The sequence below is a fragment of the Xiphophorus hellerii genome, chromosome 8 (assembly GCF_003331165.1).
Source record: "Xiphophorus hellerii strain 12219 chromosome 8, Xiphophorus_hellerii-4.1, whole genome shotgun sequence".
Lineage (NCBI taxonomy): Eukaryota > Metazoa > Chordata > Actinopteri > Cyprinodontiformes > Poeciliidae > Xiphophorus > Xiphophorus hellerii.
This window is the reverse complement of record NC_045679.1, coordinates 1415833-1432909: the sequence shown is the minus strand read 5'-3', so window position 1 is coordinate 1432909 and position 17077 is coordinate 1415833. Positions and strand designations below refer to the sequence as shown.

Below are 17077 nucleotides of genomic sequence, written 5' to 3'. Positions count from 1 at the left end.
AGTTGCACTTTGCCCAAACTGAAATGTTTTGTTGGGTTTTTTCTTAATGTTTTTGCACTTAAAATACTGAAAGTCAAATTTCTTGTTTTTGTGCATAAACTTGGACAATAAAATGTATATTTTTAAATTCCAAACAACCCAAAAAGTATAAAATATTACCATCCAGCTGGTGTGTTTAGGAAAATTAATGGAAAAATAAATAATTTTGCATTTTAATTTTGATATTTTATTGAGAATAAGCCTCTCAAACTGATCTTTTTAAACCAAGATGTGACTGTTTTTTCCTAAAAAGTAAGACTAACAATGCCCGTGTTTATCTCGGCTACAGTTGCGATCTTTCTCCTGACCTTTTCTCAGTCTGTTTTCTGCCGGTCGCCACCTTTCCCAGTCCCACCTGCTGATAACTCGTTGATTTGTTTCACACTCTGGAAACGATCCATCGCCAAGCCGCACATGCACAAACCGCTAAAAGACGAGAAAAAAAAGGGAAATTTGGAATAAGAAGTGATTGTATTAGGTGATGCACGGCGGCGGTATCACACCGCTTTGTTAGAGCGGCTGGGATCCGGGCCGGTTTTAGCAGCACCAGCATGCTTCTTCCAGCTCTTTTTCAGCTCCCTTCCCATTCACAGCGTGCCAGCAGGGGTCATGACCTCTGCTTTCTCCTGGCTAAGTCGTGGAAACACGAGAAAAATAAAAGAGAAGCGACTAATTTACCCTCATCTGCTGCCATAGGAACCAACCGACAGCAGCGTTACGCAAAGAAACTAAATCTGAGAGAGAAACTGGATTTTTTCACCCTCAGCTGCTTTGGTTTGAGTTTTTCATTCCTAAATTTGGTGAAATAATTTTGTTGCTCATTAATTTCATCAGTTTTTATTGATACTATTTTACCCTGCAACATTTAATTAAACACTTTTGGTGCTAATGAGGGGAAAAAGGCAAAAAGAGAAAATTTTGACTTTTTACTAATTTAATAAACTCCAATAAACGCTAATAAAAAATTAAGATAAATAATTAATTCCCATCCCAAGAGAAGATTATCACTTCCGAAGTTCAACATAATTTCATCTGAAATTTACTTTTCACTGTATAATATTTGCAAACCAAATAATCACCAAAAAGTTCGTGTCCCATTTTAAATGACGTGAAATAAAGGAAACATCCTATAGGGGGCAGTAATGCACCAAGTTTTAATATAAAACCAGTAGAAGAAGACAGCTGCCTTGCTCTCTAACAAAATGACATGTTTGTAAAATAGCATTATTTTCAAAAAAGTTACGTCGTTTACAACTTCTGAATTAGCGTTAGCGGCTAAGCTAAGCTACAATGTCAGCAACGATTTTATGAAATGATAGAAATAAATCTGCTCCCTGAAAAACAGTTATATTTTATTAACTTCAGTACATTTTGGACTCTTTGATCCAGTCAAGAAAAATGTAATATTCTGAGCTTTTTTGTGAATTTATAATAGCGACATTAGCAACTGAGCTAAGCTAGCAAGCTAATCAAAAGCTAAAAACCTTAACGCTTAAATTATCAGTTGGTATAATCAGTTTATGCATATTTGAATTAGCAAAATAACTTTTCTTTAGTGGATTGGGCACCAAAATGTTTCCAGCCCAGGGCCCCCATCCTCGTAAATCCAGCCCTGCCTATTATTTTATAATGAAAATTATAAAATTATAGTTTTCTCAGATTTTTTGGAGGGTGATATCGTCATTTATTTTGGTGGGAACCACCTGAGGAATCAGTCCAGAAAAACTGAAATCAGGATCTCCTCCTGACAGCCAATCAGATTCGTCTCAGCAGTGGATCAACACCAGCGAACCTCACGTTTACCACGTGTGTGTGTCAGAGTGTGTGTTAAGTGAACGTCAGCTTCATGATCACTCATCCCACAGCCGAAAGCATCATCACCCAACACACACACACACACACACACACACACACACACACACACACACACACACAGACAGCGAGTCGGCAAGCAGCAAGCTAGCGCTTAAAGCAAAACTGGGCTTCCATGGTCATCCATTATCACTGACAAGCTAAATGTACCATGCTACGCCATATGGTACAGAGACGGAGCGAGCCAGAGAGGAGGGCGAACGAGGCTACCGTCAGGGGGAGAGAGAGAGAGAGCGAGGAAGAGGAGGGAGGATGTAGAGCGTTACGACTGAGGTGTGAGTTCTTAATCTACATTCTGCTTTCTGCTTTATGTAAGTAACAACCTGAAAAGGCTCAGATGTTCCTGAGGCTGCAGCAAATCCAGACTTAAAGAAACATTCCTGCAATCAGATTTATTATTATTACTGCAAAACGCTGCAAAAAAAATAAATGATGCAAATAATAAACAATAACCTACAGGTCACAATAACTGATTTAGCTGGACGATAAATTGTCCCAGAACTTATTATAATAAACGATAATATTTTCAGGCAAAATAATGAATGAACTCATTTCCAAAGATCAATAAACTTTAAATTATAATAAATATTTTATCACTGGATCTGGAAGACATTTTAAATATCCAAAATAAATACACAAAACAACAAATAAAATTAATCATAGAGTCTCTGCAAACAAAATTGTCCTTCAAAAAAAGAAGCTAGTTGAGACCAAAACATCAAACTGAAGATTTTGATCATCCAGAAAACAGAAAAACTATAAATATTGTAAATAAAAAGTATTGAGCTTCTTTTAATTTATCATATGATTCATTGATTTATTGTGACAGGCCGATATAGGAGCTTGTTTTAAGTCAGTCATTCCTTAATATTGGTGAAAACATATTTTTTACCAATTATTTCACTTAAAACTAGTTATTATAAATGGAATTAGTATTTTTTCATCAACATTAGGGAATTATTTAGTTAAAACAAGCTCTTATTTCTCTCTGAAAAGTTTCCTATAAGTTAGAAACAAGACAAAATGTGAAAAGGCAACACAACTGAAGAAGTTCAGATCATTTCTGCAGTCAAACACGGTGGTGGCAGAGTGGTGATGTGGGGATTCCAGTTTTTAATAAATGATATTCTTTAGGCCTGCTGGTATTTTTGAGCCCAACAATTTGGAAACCCCTAATCTAATCCAGCTAGAAACCATCTCAGATTATATGAGCAGCTCATTAAATCAGACATTATTAAAAACACTATACTACTTTTGCCAATAAAAACTTAAAATAATTCATGAGTTCAACAAATGCAGGTGTTTTTGAGTTTCTGGGTGAGATTTTATCTGTAATTTCTCCACATTTTGACAGTAAATCCAGTGAAATTCCTTCAGTGTCGACTGAAAACCATGAATTTGTTCCTCAGCCAATCAGAGAAGCGAAAGCTGCAATATTTAACAAAAACACTTTCAGCTGTACAAAGCGACAGCAGTTACAATGAAACCAAAAAATGCCTTTTCCCCTCCTGCTTGGTGTCAGCGCGCACACACACACACACACACACACACACTCACTCAGAGATGGTGAGTCTGTTACCTAAAAGCTTACCACAGGAAACATCTGTTCACACAATATAAACATGTTCAGTTTAGACGAAACCGCAAAGAGAGCACCTCGACTCAGACTGCTGCCAACGCTTTCACCTTTATTTTATACTTTTTAATAAAAGCTTTCATGTTTTTTTTTAAAGTAAAAGCTTTTGTACTTCTTCATGTTTTTTTTTTTACAAAAGTTTTCACATCTTATTTCTTTTTGAATAAAGCTTTGATGCTTATTTTTCATGTTTATCTGATTTTACGCAGCCGGTTCTGATGCAGGTGCAGAAAAACAGAAAAAGCAACGTTTCCTCATTATTCACCAACTATTCACTTTATGAACAAAACAAAGAGCATTTTAAACTTTCCTCCCAGGTGAGGAAGCCAACCTAATTATCACTCTGCCATGTTTAACAGAAACCTTATTTTACATCTTTTTTCTGATAATTCATGTTTATTTACTTCCTAAAAATATTTACACTTAATTTTTGATTTTGATCCAGTGAAAACTGAAAATGATTCTTGATTTAAATAAAATGTATTTGTGCCATTTAAAGTTTTTATGTTTTCCCGTAGAAACATTGTTCAATTATTAAACAGCTGACAGAAAGTCGTTTTAATTAATCCCAGTTTATGTTTTGTAACTTTTTAAATGTTCAGCTGAGTGTGATGCCTTTTTAATTTTTTTATTTTTAACCGTTGTCATGTTTGTATTTCTATGAGCAGTCATGATTTATGCATCAAAACGTAGATATTTCTGTGTAGATTCATGCAGTGCTGCAGGATTCAGTTCAGCTCAGAGTGAAGAGAAATTATCCCAAACTCTGAATCCTGTTATAATCCCACTGATTTCCTCACAAACAGAAACTGAGCTTCCTCTTTAACTCTGACATAAATTATCTATAAAATATGTAAATATGTTTCCATCAGAGGGTTATGGATTGTTTTTGATATACTGTATAGTTTTTACTCCAGGATTATTTGTTTGAAGCATTAATTATATCTGCTGATTAATTTTAGGTTCTTTTGTCTTATTAAACTCAAAGTTTAGTCGTTCATTATTATTATTATTATCAGAATAGAAAGTCTAAGATTTAAACACAATATTTATCCATTTATGTACAAAAATAAAACTGGTTGAATGGTTAAAATCCTGGACCTTAAAGTCCCTGCATCCTGGAAAATCTGAATTTATGAAAACAAAAAACATTTTTTGTTCCTCTGATTTCATTTGAATGAATTGATCACTGATATTCATCAGAAGTTACATTATCTGATTATAGATGATAATCAAACATTTTCCCCCACAAAATGAGATTTAATGTTTCATTTTTTTAAAAACAAATCTGCTTTTCTACAACTTTTCTTTATAAAACAAAATTAAACCACTGTTAAAATCCAGAATATTATGTTTTTTTAAATAAATGTTGGTTGTTTTTTTGATAATATGCAGAAAAGAAAACAACCCAGAAAGAGAGAGAGAGAGCGCCAGCTTCACAACAAAGACGGAGGCTGTGCCATGCTGCTGCAGAGGGGGCAGCGCCACGTTGGCAAAGCCCAGGGGGCAACCGCTATCTGCTGCCAACACTTCACACACACACACACACACACCGACCCCCGCACACACACACACACACACACACACACAGAGAACAGATCTGCTTTATGTGGCCTCATGTTCACCACTCCACTAATATAAAAAGCAACATTAAAGTCGATCCAATCAGAAGCTTTGCAGGCTGTGAAACCCTGAGTCCAACAAGATAAATATTATCATCATTACAGGTTCTCCAGGTTCTCCAGGTTCTGGTTCCGGCCCGTCGGGCTGCTTTCTGACCAGCCGCTGCTTCAGGGTGATGCTGCCCCCCTCTGTTCCAGACCCGTACCGGTCCTGACCGGAGAGACGGGCCGGGGAACCGCGACCCGACGGCTGAAGGATCCGGATCGCTGAGCAGGTTCTGGATGAAAACGTTTTGTTACGGTTTAATCAGATTCTCAGTCCAGGAAAATCTGGGTTTTTTCCCACCACTGCTGCTCTCTGTGGGTTTTCAGAGCGCAGTGATGTCAGCACGCACAGGGCGGCCATCTTGTCTGACAAGCGCGTTTTACCGGTTCTATTTATTTGGACTTTGAATCCAGGTCAACTCTACAACGTACAGCAGCGTAATAAGGCCACTTTACATAGAAGGAAAACAAGAAAAACAGTAAATTTTTTTCCAAAACACTCAAAAATCTTTCATTTCAGAAATTTTGAGATGAAACTAAGACATTTTCTAGAACAAGGGAATTTCTAACTTGAAACTTTCCCAAATTTTCATCTTTTGGAAATCTTCCAAGTTTGAAAAGCAAACAATTTTCAACATCTGAAAATTTCCAAATTAATCTCAAAAGTTTATTTTTTTATGAAATTTTTCAGATTTTCAAACTCAGAAATTTGCTACAAAATTTCTGATTTTGAAAATCAGAAAATTTCTGAGTTTTTCTTACGAGCAAATTTTTAACTTTTGAACTCAAAAATTTCTTTGTATTTTCTAGAAAAAACTATTTTTGTATTTTTATAGAAATTGCCATCAAAAATGCCCGAGTACAAAAAAAATAAAAATCAGTTTTGGGTTTTGTTTTTTACAAAAGTTGTTTTGCAAGAATAAATCAAAACCAAAGTTTGTTAGTATTAGTTTCTTCAGCACATTTCAGCAACAACGCAGTTCAAAGTGCTTAAAATCATAAAAATATCATAAAAACATTGTGAAACAAACGTTTTATGAAACTATCAAACTCATCAATACATATCAAATACTTTGATTAATGTTCCAGTTATGAGTCAAAAGCAGCTTCAAGGTTTTCAGCCTTGATGTGACGATAAAGTTGAAATAATGTAAGAATAAACCATTAATATTATTAGAATATTAAATCTGATCAAACCAATAAAATCAGGAAGTTGAACTTAATCTTATTCAGTGCATTTTATTGATATTTTTTATTATACTTGTATTATTTTATGGGATTGTGGTATATATAAAAAAAATATTGTGGCATTTATGAAGCACAAATCATAATAAGTCAGAAATGTTTTGAACTTAAAAAGCTTTTCATAGTTTTATTATTAAACTAAAGTGATGAGATCATAAACATATTATATCAAAATAACAATTCTTTTAAAATATTAATAATTATCACTATTAATATCAACCCAGATTCAGAAATATTTTAAGGAGGAATGCACAAAAAAATTGTAAAAAATACATTTTACGCTGTTTTTTTGCAACAATGTAACTACAATAATAATAATAATAATAATAATATAATTGTAGTTACATTGTTGCAAACACAGTGATTTTGTAACGTTACATCACAATGTTTTTCTTTGGTACAGTTCCTGTCTTCCTGTCTGAGCTGTAGCGTAACTTTCTGCGTCTCTCTCTCCATTTCCTCGTCTCTTTCGCTCTCTTTGCCATCTGCCTTCCTCCACCTCCATTTTCCTCGCGCCCCCTCCTCCCTGCCGCTCGTCTCACTAAAAACTTGGCAGAGATCCCCGCCGTGGTTTTTATTTTTTTCTCCTCCACTTCTCGTTTGGGGGATTGCGAATGAATGCGATCCAATCTAGACCTCAGCTAAGAGACATGAATTTTCATTAATTACAACCTTGTCAGCAAAAGCATTATGGGAGCTGAATATGAAAATGCTAATGAGGGGAGCTCATTTGCATATTTTTCTTTGTTGGAATGTCATTAATTATTACGTTTTATGATGATGAATGCAGCTGTCGATGGCTAGCCCTCCATGCCTAATTAGCAATCTGAAAATCCTCCGATCAAAAAAATGGATACAGATCCCAAAACTTTACTTTTTATCCGGTACCTCTGCCTGTCCTGGTGAACCCGTCACTGCTGATTCCACTAAAATTTACATTTTGTTTGCCCTATACTTTCAACACATCTCTTGTTTTTTACCTTATAGGTTTATTTCTTATTGATCATCTAGTTGACTGTAATTTAACCCTAAACCAGAGTGTTAGGTCTGAACCAAGTTCAGGTCTGTTTCACTCAATTAATTAAAGTTAACTATTTGCATCCCACAGAGAACTTTATGCTAGCTCATCAAACTTCATTATAACTTCATGCTGTTTATGATTTTCTCCAACAGTTTAAAAGCCACTAAACTTCGTTAATCTCAACATTTCCACTCTAATCTTGAATTTCTGGCTCTCCGGATCTTCTGGGTTTAAAAACGATTGATTGGAATTTAAAAGTTTTTGCCTGTTGTTGGTGTGGAATCACATCTTCACCGAGCAAGTTAGCTATGAGCTGTTAGCCAAGCCCAAAACTGATATTTAAACCAAATGTACTGCATGTGTTGGGCTAGCCACTTAGCTGTAATGTTTTAGCTTATTCAGATGGTAATCATGTCTTAACATAGTAAGTTAGCTTTGGCCTTTTAGTCCTGCTCATTAGCTATAGCTAATTGAACAATTTTTAAAAAGCCAGATAGCTTTAAAATATTAGCCTAGCCAGTTAAAACCAACATTAAATTTATATTTAAAACTAAACAACTTAAAGCAACTATACTGTATTTGTTGGGCTAGCAATTTAAATGTGCAGCTTTAGCTTACTCTGGTGATAGTCATGTTTTAAGTTAGCGTTGAGCCTAGAATATTATAAACTACATTAAAATACTAATAATTTCAAAAATAGATCTAGGCTGCAGTATTAGATCTGTTAGGCTAGCCAATAAGACAGTCTAATAGTCAGTTAGCTATCATGACTTAAGCTAGTAGATTAACTATTATATGTTAGCATAACCCTTTAGCCATCGTGTGCTAGCTTACTCATTGAGCTGTAACCTATAGTTATAACCCAGTTAGCTGTAATTTGTTTTGACCTTCAGGAATTATGTGTAAGTTCATTTTTTATAATCTGTTATGTTTAAAGTGTTAGCTTAGCCTGGTAAATAAAACCTGCTAGCCTAGCTGTTTAACTATTAAACAAACTGATTAAGATGATGCATAAATAAGGAATAACTGGGAGTTTTCTTGTATTTATGGCCTATTAGAATAACTGGCAACTAAATTTCCTGAGATTTATTTAGTAGAAGTTACTTTCTGTGTGTTAGTTGGGATTTCTTAACCCAGTAAGTTAGCGATAATCTGTTAGCCTAGCCAATTAGCTACCAATCACACATCAACCCAGTTATCCGTAGTAATCAGAGAGAATGTTAGCTAATTTTAGACTAGCTAGTGAGTCGCTACATGGCAGCTTAGCCAGTTAGCTATCATCAAGTTTATGAAGATGTTTTACAACTGCAGCATCAACTCTTTAATCATAAAAAACAAATGGATCACACATTTATAGGCTGCTGTATAATCAAAGATAACTGGGTGTTTTTCTAGGAAATTCAGCCATCTTGATAGTTGTACAATTAGCCATGTGTGGCTAACGCTAGTAGCAAACTCTCAACAACTTTGTTCAGCACCGTCCCTGCCAAGTCCAAACTCTGATTCTGTTGTTTCTTCCACTTCTGGTTTTCTATTGTTTGAAAAAATAAACATATCCCCCTTTCTAAAACCTGGTAGCGGACACCCCCCAATTCACACACACACACACACGCACACACCCACACACACACGGCTTAATGAGTGCCAGGCTTAATTAGAACACCGTGATGTCAGAGGCATTAATTATCAGTTGGCTTCGTTTCAAATAAACGACTCTTTTTCCCGTCTTTCGCTCCTAATCTGTCTCTCCGTCTTAGTTTCTACCAGCATGTGCTTTTCTTTCTGTCACATTTAACGCCACATTTTAACCCAGACCTGTTCATCCACCCAAAACAAAAGTTTTTTGTATTTTTTAGAGCTTTAGAATGAGAATTATTTGGAACCAGGATAATAAAATACACCTCAAATGTCAGATTTACTAAAACCACCTAAAATATTTGAATTTTTGCATCATCATCATCATCACTGCTGTCTTTATTTGTGTCGCTGAACCAAAACAATGAGCTGCAACTGTGAAAAGTTCAATAAAACCTCAAATAAAGTTAAATATTTTAGATTTCCACTACTGTGTACTTTTTTCCTTTTTACAAACCAGCTTTTTATGCGACAATGTGCAGGTTGAGATTGTAATATAATAAGCTGGATTACAGAACATGAAGCTGTAATAACATATAATCTGCAGGCAACATTAAAGAATCTGTCAAATTAACCCTAAACGATCATTTCTATCCAGTAAACATTCAGCTGTCAGGTTAGTTTTTGTCAGTGAAAAGAACTAAATTAAATTAAAAAATTGCTCTAAATTTGGCTTAAAAATAAAATACATTACATTAATTTAAAATCAAATAATCTAAATGTAACTATTTGAATTACAATAATTTAAATATATTTAAATATCAATTTACTAAAATTATATTCTAATTTAATGTCTAATTTAATTATTAAGTATAATCATTTTATTTGAATTTAATTTTTCTTTAATTTGGGAACATATATTTAGAAGAAATAACGGTGATGTCATCCCTATCATGGTGATGTCATCACCATTACAGTCATCAATAATAGTATTCCCAACATTTCCTATAACATTCAAACATTTAGACCAGGAACTGGAACTGATTCTGTTTCCTGGGGTAAAAATAAGACACAACATTCATTTTCATCAAAAGAGGAAAGACAGGAGAACATGACATCCACGTCTTCAGTAATTAGGAAAATAATCTAAACTAACTTGTGTTTTTTTCTAATTTTTTATAGTTAAACCAAACATCTCATATTTCAGGTCAGTTAAAATCAATAAAATTATTAATACTTGATAAAAGCCACAAAACTGGCAGAAATAATCTGTCAGATTTATTTATTAATCCAGAAGGTTTGACCAAAGTCAGACAAATCAAACAACATTTATCCCCGATAACAAAACGTGACCAAAGAACGTCAAAATAAAATCAATAAGTAATGTTCTCATTACGTCACCCGGCATTTAGCAAATAGAAATAACTTTGGTGATTCTAGCAAACCTAAAACATGAGAAGTTTTATCTGATTTAACTTCAGAAAGCAATAAAAATATATAGGTAAAGTTCTGGTTTATATCCCGATGCTAATATGATTCACAGAAACATTCTGATGTGATAAAACATTAATTATTTCATCATTTTAAAACCAAGAGCAAACTCTCAGTTTTCTATCATGTTCTCATAAATTACTACTTTATTGTCATTATTATGACTTTTCTCGTACTGATACAACTCTTATTACTTATCATTACTTCATTCTCGCAGTATTGAGACTTTATTCTCATAATATGAATGATCATGATAACTTTATTCTCATATTATAATTTTATTCTTGTAGTTAAAACTATTTTTTTCTCACTCTGACCCTAACATTTTCACAACTTAAAGCTTTTATTTTGAAAATCTGATACAAAGGTGACAGTGAATCTTCTGCCGCCTGGTTCCAGGAATCCGTCTCTATATGACATGAAGATGCAACAACACAAATAAATCCATGCATTCGTCCCTCTATACATCACTAAATGAACCCATGAATGGTTCTGTATAGAACCTAAATGAATCCATGAATGGTTCATCACTAATGAATCGCTGGTTCCCAGTTCTGATTCCCAGTTCGTCTCTCAGATGATAGAATCCGGTTCATCTTTGGCCTCTGGGTGTCACAGTTACAACTGAGGAGCACTTTCTCTCTCCCTCGTTCACAATAAACACACTGCTTAATGCTGCACATCTCTATCACTCTCACCTCACACACACACACACCAACACACGCACACACACACACACACACACAGTAGCGTAGCTGGCCAGATGGGACTCTTCCACATGACCAAGCCGATCAATCAACACTGAAGGGCCCAGGTGCTACTACGCACCATTTCACAGTCTGTCACATCCACACACACACCCACACGCACACACACACACACACTGCTGTACATACACATAACAGCAGAGCCGTGAAGAGATGGGAAGATAAAGGACACACACACACAGAGAGAGGGAAGCATGAAGAAAACACACACAGAGCAACATGAGTGACCTGAGCTCGGTCTCTGAGGGACTCATCTGGACGGATGACAGGATGGAGAGAACGGAGGGAGAACAGAGGAACGGAGGGATGGAGGGAGAGAACGGAGGGAGAACGGAGGAACAGAGGGATGGAGGGATGGAGGGAGAGAACGGAGGGAGAACGGAGGGATGGAGGGAGAACGGAGGAACAGAGGGAGAGAACGGAGGGAGAACAGAGGAACGGAGGGATGGAGGGAGAGAACGGAGGGAGAACGGAGGAACAGAGGGATGGAGGGATGGAGGGAGAGAACGGAGGGAGAACGGAGGGATGGAGGGAGAGAACGGAGGGAGAACGGAGGGATGGAGGGAGAACGGAGGAACAGAGGGAGAGAACGCGGGAAGAGATGGATGTATATTAACTTGATATGAGAATAAAGTCGTGACATTATCGGAATAAAGTCATAATAATATCGGAATAAAGTTGTGATAATATCAGAACAACAAGAATTTAGTAATAATATTATCAGACTTGTTGTAATAATGAGAAAAAATCATAATATCTCCGTATTAAAGTTGTAATACTTCCAGAATAAAGTCATAACATTAGAATAAATCCTGACCTCCCTTTACAAGAAAAAAAGACACAAAAGGAAGAAAATTAGTAAAAATATAAACATAAAGCTGCAACAGCTGCTGTGAGATTAAGCCAACAGTAACATAACTGTTTTCACAAACTCATATTAGCTTAAATACAATTTAAATGGGTCAGATAACCAACACTGGACAAAAACATACCATTCAAATGTCAATATGAACCATATTTCACTAATTCTCAGGAGTAGCATCAGAATTACAGATTTTCCTAATATCCTGCAAAATAAAAGGATTAATTTTTAGAATAAAAAGAGAAAATTATCACTGAATTCAAACTTTTCTCTCTAATTCCTGTTTTCTCTGCTTTTCTCTTCACAAAACCAACATTTCAATGAAATGATTGAAAGCAGGTGTAATCTGGTTAGCTACATCCAGTAAACTTGTCAGAGTAAAACTTTCTGGGAGCAGAACGTGAAACTGTTAAAGTCGTCTCTGTTTGGCGTTTCCGCCTCTCGTCTTGACGAGAGCCATTATTACCGTGTCAGATCTAATTACAGCAGATCATTTACACGTAATGCACGGCCCCTTCAAAACAATAATACGCTAAATACTCCACAGCGGCTCACAAAGCACGCCCTGTTAATGCAGGCAAGTCAATGCAGCGCTAATCAATTTATGACATCCACTGAAAACACAGAGAACGAGACGGAGGCGACGTCAATCAGCCGAGAAGAACCGGAAAAACGTCCAGGAAGGAAAAAATCTGCCTTCTTTAAACCCAGTTCACAATGTATCTTTAAAAGAATCTCACATATAGTCACAAGTCTATGTTTTTTTAATTGGAATACAATTTTGGTATTACTGTTGTCCCATATGTTTATATATTTTTTTGTAAATAATAATAAAAGCCCATTTTATTGTCAGAAAATGGTTCACCTTTCCTTCCAGTAAGGTAAACCTGTGTTGATTTTTATGGGAAAATGGCTTCTGGTGTAAACATACCTGTTATGGAGAGCAAAGAGTGCCAAATTAATGTAAAAAAATAACATATGATATACTTATTTCAATGCAACATTAGCTTATTAAAACTGGATATAAACAGAAAGAATGTATTAATTATTATTAATAAAGTTATTTCTGCACAGAGTCATAGCAAAATTGAAAGAAGTTAACTTGACTTCCTGTTTGAAGCAGCCAATCAGACGACAGGGTATCGTCTAATCCTGCCCACTGAGTTTAATGAGTGAAGTTGAACAGAAACACAAATTTTAAAAATATGTTTTTCAAACAAAAAAGAAGCTTTTGCGCAAGGATGAGGTGTATTAGTGTATTTCAGTAAAATTGCAATAAAATTGTGCAAATTAGAATAACAAAATGATGGAAATGCCAATTTAAAAAAAACACACATTTTGATAGGTCAAAGTTAGTATATTTTGAAAAACTGCAATGGAAACACTTCTTCCCATCACACGAGTCACATGATCAACAACTGGATGTTACTACTGGCGGAAATGACAACGAAGACAAACAGGAAGTAGTAGAAAGATGGTGTTTTTTAACAACCTATCGCATAACCAAACTGATTTTAATTGAATTTCTTATTTATTGGATACACCGCAATTGGGAAATTGTGTTATTTTGACATTAGTGGAATATCAACAAGTTTTGCGTACTTTTGTTCATGTTTTTGGTTCAGGTTATTTATTGTCTTTGTTTAAACATTCAGAGCAGAAGCAGCTGAAAGCAGCACATTGGGACAGCGTGGTGCCAAAGGGGAAAACCGAGGCACGACACCCAGCCGCGGTGATGAGCTCCTGGGGTGGAGAAGGACACCGAGAGGAGGATACGGAAATCAGAAGAGGACAGAAACACTCAACGTTAACGACTCAAAAACACAAGAAATGGAGGAAAGTGACGACTCAGGTTGGAAATGAAGAAAACAAGATGGAAGAGAAAAACAGAAATGTTTCAGAGTGAGAGCGACGAAAAGAGAGACAGATATATGTAGCTCTAAATAAAGTGTCCAGATGTGACCTCCTCAGAGGGGGTCCGGCCTCATGGCTCAACACTCATTAATAAGGTCGCACAGAGGTCAGACAGACGGCGTTTCAGCACCAACAGCAGGAGGAGAGCCACGTCGTCAGGTACATAAGCAGCTTCTCCTTTTGTTTCCTGCCTTCGCTTTCTACTTTAAAATATGAAATAACAGTCAGAACAAATGAGAACGTAGGTTTCAATCAGCCTGTAGCCAGCAAAAGAAACAAAGCTGGAATTACGGAACATCATTGATATCAACAATCCACAAACTATTTTATTGACCAATTTTTTCTCAACAAAAATTGATGACAAACTGTGTAACGCTCTGACTGTTGGACGAACAAATCAGATTTCTTCTGAAACCAAACAGAGTCAAACTAGCAGCTTTTCAGAATAAAGCTAACAGAATAACTAACAAGCTTTAAGGATGACTCAAAGTCCACCTTAAATCTGCACAGTCAAGCTAGCAGCTTACTGACTCAAACTAACAATATCTGAGAGCTAAGCTAACAGCTACCATGACCTTAAACAGTAGCTCATTATGCTAAAAACCATTGACAACTAAGCTAACATCCACTTAGAAATGGGTAACAACTACTGAGAGTTACGCTAACAATAATCGTTAGTTGTTAAAGACAGCCAACCGTTAAACACACGCCAGCTACTCAGAATAATTTAACAGCTAACACCTACTGGGAGCTAAGCTATAAACGATTCAGAATCATGCTAACAGCAAATCAAAATCAAGCTAATAGCTTATTAGAGTAAAAAATACAGAAAAACAAGACAAGTTGAGCAAACATTTGATATATTTAACCATTATTTTGTGAGCTGAAACCACTGAACCTCTGTTTTGTTTTGTGACAGTTAGTGTGCGTGTTGGTGTTTATATGGGGTCATGGTCATGATGCTGGTGTTAAACACCCTAAAGTATAAGAAATGTCAACCACTTCACTGAAAACTCACAGATTTAAACCACAGAGAAGTCACCGCTGACTCAATGCCCGGCGTGGCTGAACAGAAACATCACCTCACTCACACACATCCTCTCATTGCTAGATCACCGAACGTGTGTGTGGAGCTGCAGATTAATCTAGTGGGGTCGCTCAGATGACACTAATCCCTCCGCTGATTATCTAGAGCATAACATCACTCTAATCTGCACGGGGGGTCGGTTTAAAGACGACACACAAGGTTACAAAGGAGGGAGGGGGGCAGAAAGACAGCTTCACACTTAACATGTTCAGGTTGGGTTTATTTAACTCTGAACTGTGGCTTCCTTTTAGGGTTTACTCTGCGTATAATCCAAACAGACAACTGTCATTTACAACTAAATGAAAGGGATTATCAAAGGCAATAGTTCAAACACAGAAATAACTCCAGAGCGATGTTCACAATAGACGATAAAACTGCAAAATCCCTTGGTTTAGTTTTACCAGAGAGCTTTCAGAGCTGTGGAACAAATCATTTATTTTATCCGCCGCAAAATTCACCAAACGATAAACTGTAAATGAGGTCAGAAATGTGTGAAATTAAAAATCAAAAACACAAACATAAATTGACCCCAATGGACTTAGGGATAATTTGTTTAGCTTTCTTAGTATTTATAGCGATTTTTAGCTAGTTTACAGTAGTTCTTTACATTTAGCATGCTACAAACAACATGTCTGTTAAGCCAGGGCTCCTAATCCAGGTTATTTGGTAGCAAAACAATAACTAACTTACAGTATTTCTTTTTTTATTATTATCTTAGTGTTTATATTGACCGGCTTCTCTCTGCCTGTGACTTTCAAGTCGCTCTTCTTGTTCACGTGAGGCGCTAAAAATAAACCCAACAAGCTAGCAAAATGAGTAAAAACAAAGTTTTTCTTTACAATAGGGAAGGAGACAGAAGAGCAGCACATTTAACAGACAAAACCAGGAGGTTACCATAGCAACCAGAGAGCGTTAGAGGGCAGAGTGGACAATACTCATGTTGAATTGCTAGCATAATGCTACAGGATGATGCTAATAAGGTTGATAATCACTATGGGTTGGCATTTATGTATCGTTTTATCTTGTTGTTTTAATATTAATAAAGGAAAGTCTGTGGAAATATTGTCTCATTTTGAACCTTTACGTTGGGAATCGCTGCATTAAGCGGGCTAGCAATGAGCGCTAACATTTTCTACATATATAGTAGTTTCCATAGCAACAGGATGTGGTATTACCATCATTTAGTGATCTGGTTGTGTGAACCCAAACATCCAGAGGTAGAAGGTGAAAATGTTTCTGTGTGCCGCATTTCGCCGGCTGCCGCCGTCTCTTAGCGTTAGCATCATAAAAGTAAATTTGCGGCTCCTCGGCTGCAGATGAAGAATCTGATATTTCCCTTTCTGATTCACAAACCGTAATCACAACGCTGTCACAACACATCCAGCTCACAATGGATCACTCCTGCTGCTCCACCAGCAGCCTTTACTGGATTAGGATTAAATTTCACAAAATAAACTAAAGAAAATATCATCTACTGTTCTCTTTGTTTAGCCAATTTACTTACAAACATTTAAATATTCACCAATTTATAGTCACAAAGGCAATTATATACCTAGAAATAGGTATGAATTTCCCTGAGACCAGGTTGTTTTTAACAACTACTTTAGTTTATCATGATCATGAAAGCAGATATTGGTACTTTTGGCAGCGTTTGCAGGCTTCACATCTTGCTGGAGAATAAAAATAAGAATAAAACACAAAGTGGAACAACAGCAGGAGATGACATAGCGCCCTGAGTCACCTCAACCAAACTCTTCTTCCACTAAACTTTCCATTAAAGTGCTTAGATACAGCAGAACTTAACAGAAATAAGTCCTCAAAATGTGACTTCTTAGTGGGTCTATATTTGGTTTCACTTTCTGTATTGAAAATAATTATTTATAGATAACATAATTAAGATC

The 17077-nt window shown here is 36.0% G+C and overlaps 1 protein-coding gene and 1 long non-coding RNA gene across 7 annotated transcripts in view; one reads left to right on the top strand and one right to left on the bottom strand.

The window, feature by feature from the left end:
* Positions 1-17077, bottom strand: part of tcf4 (transcription factor 4) — a 176419-nt gene that overhangs the window by 118107 nt on the left and 41235 nt on the right. The gene's annotated exons all lie outside the window — the stretch shown is intronic.
* Positions 1654-16236, top strand: LOC116724984 (uncharacterized). The gene is made up of 3 exons (XR_004340300.1): positions 1654-2184; positions 4943-5444; positions 13831-16236. It is a non-coding gene; the product is annotated as an uncharacterized LOC116724984 (long non-coding RNA).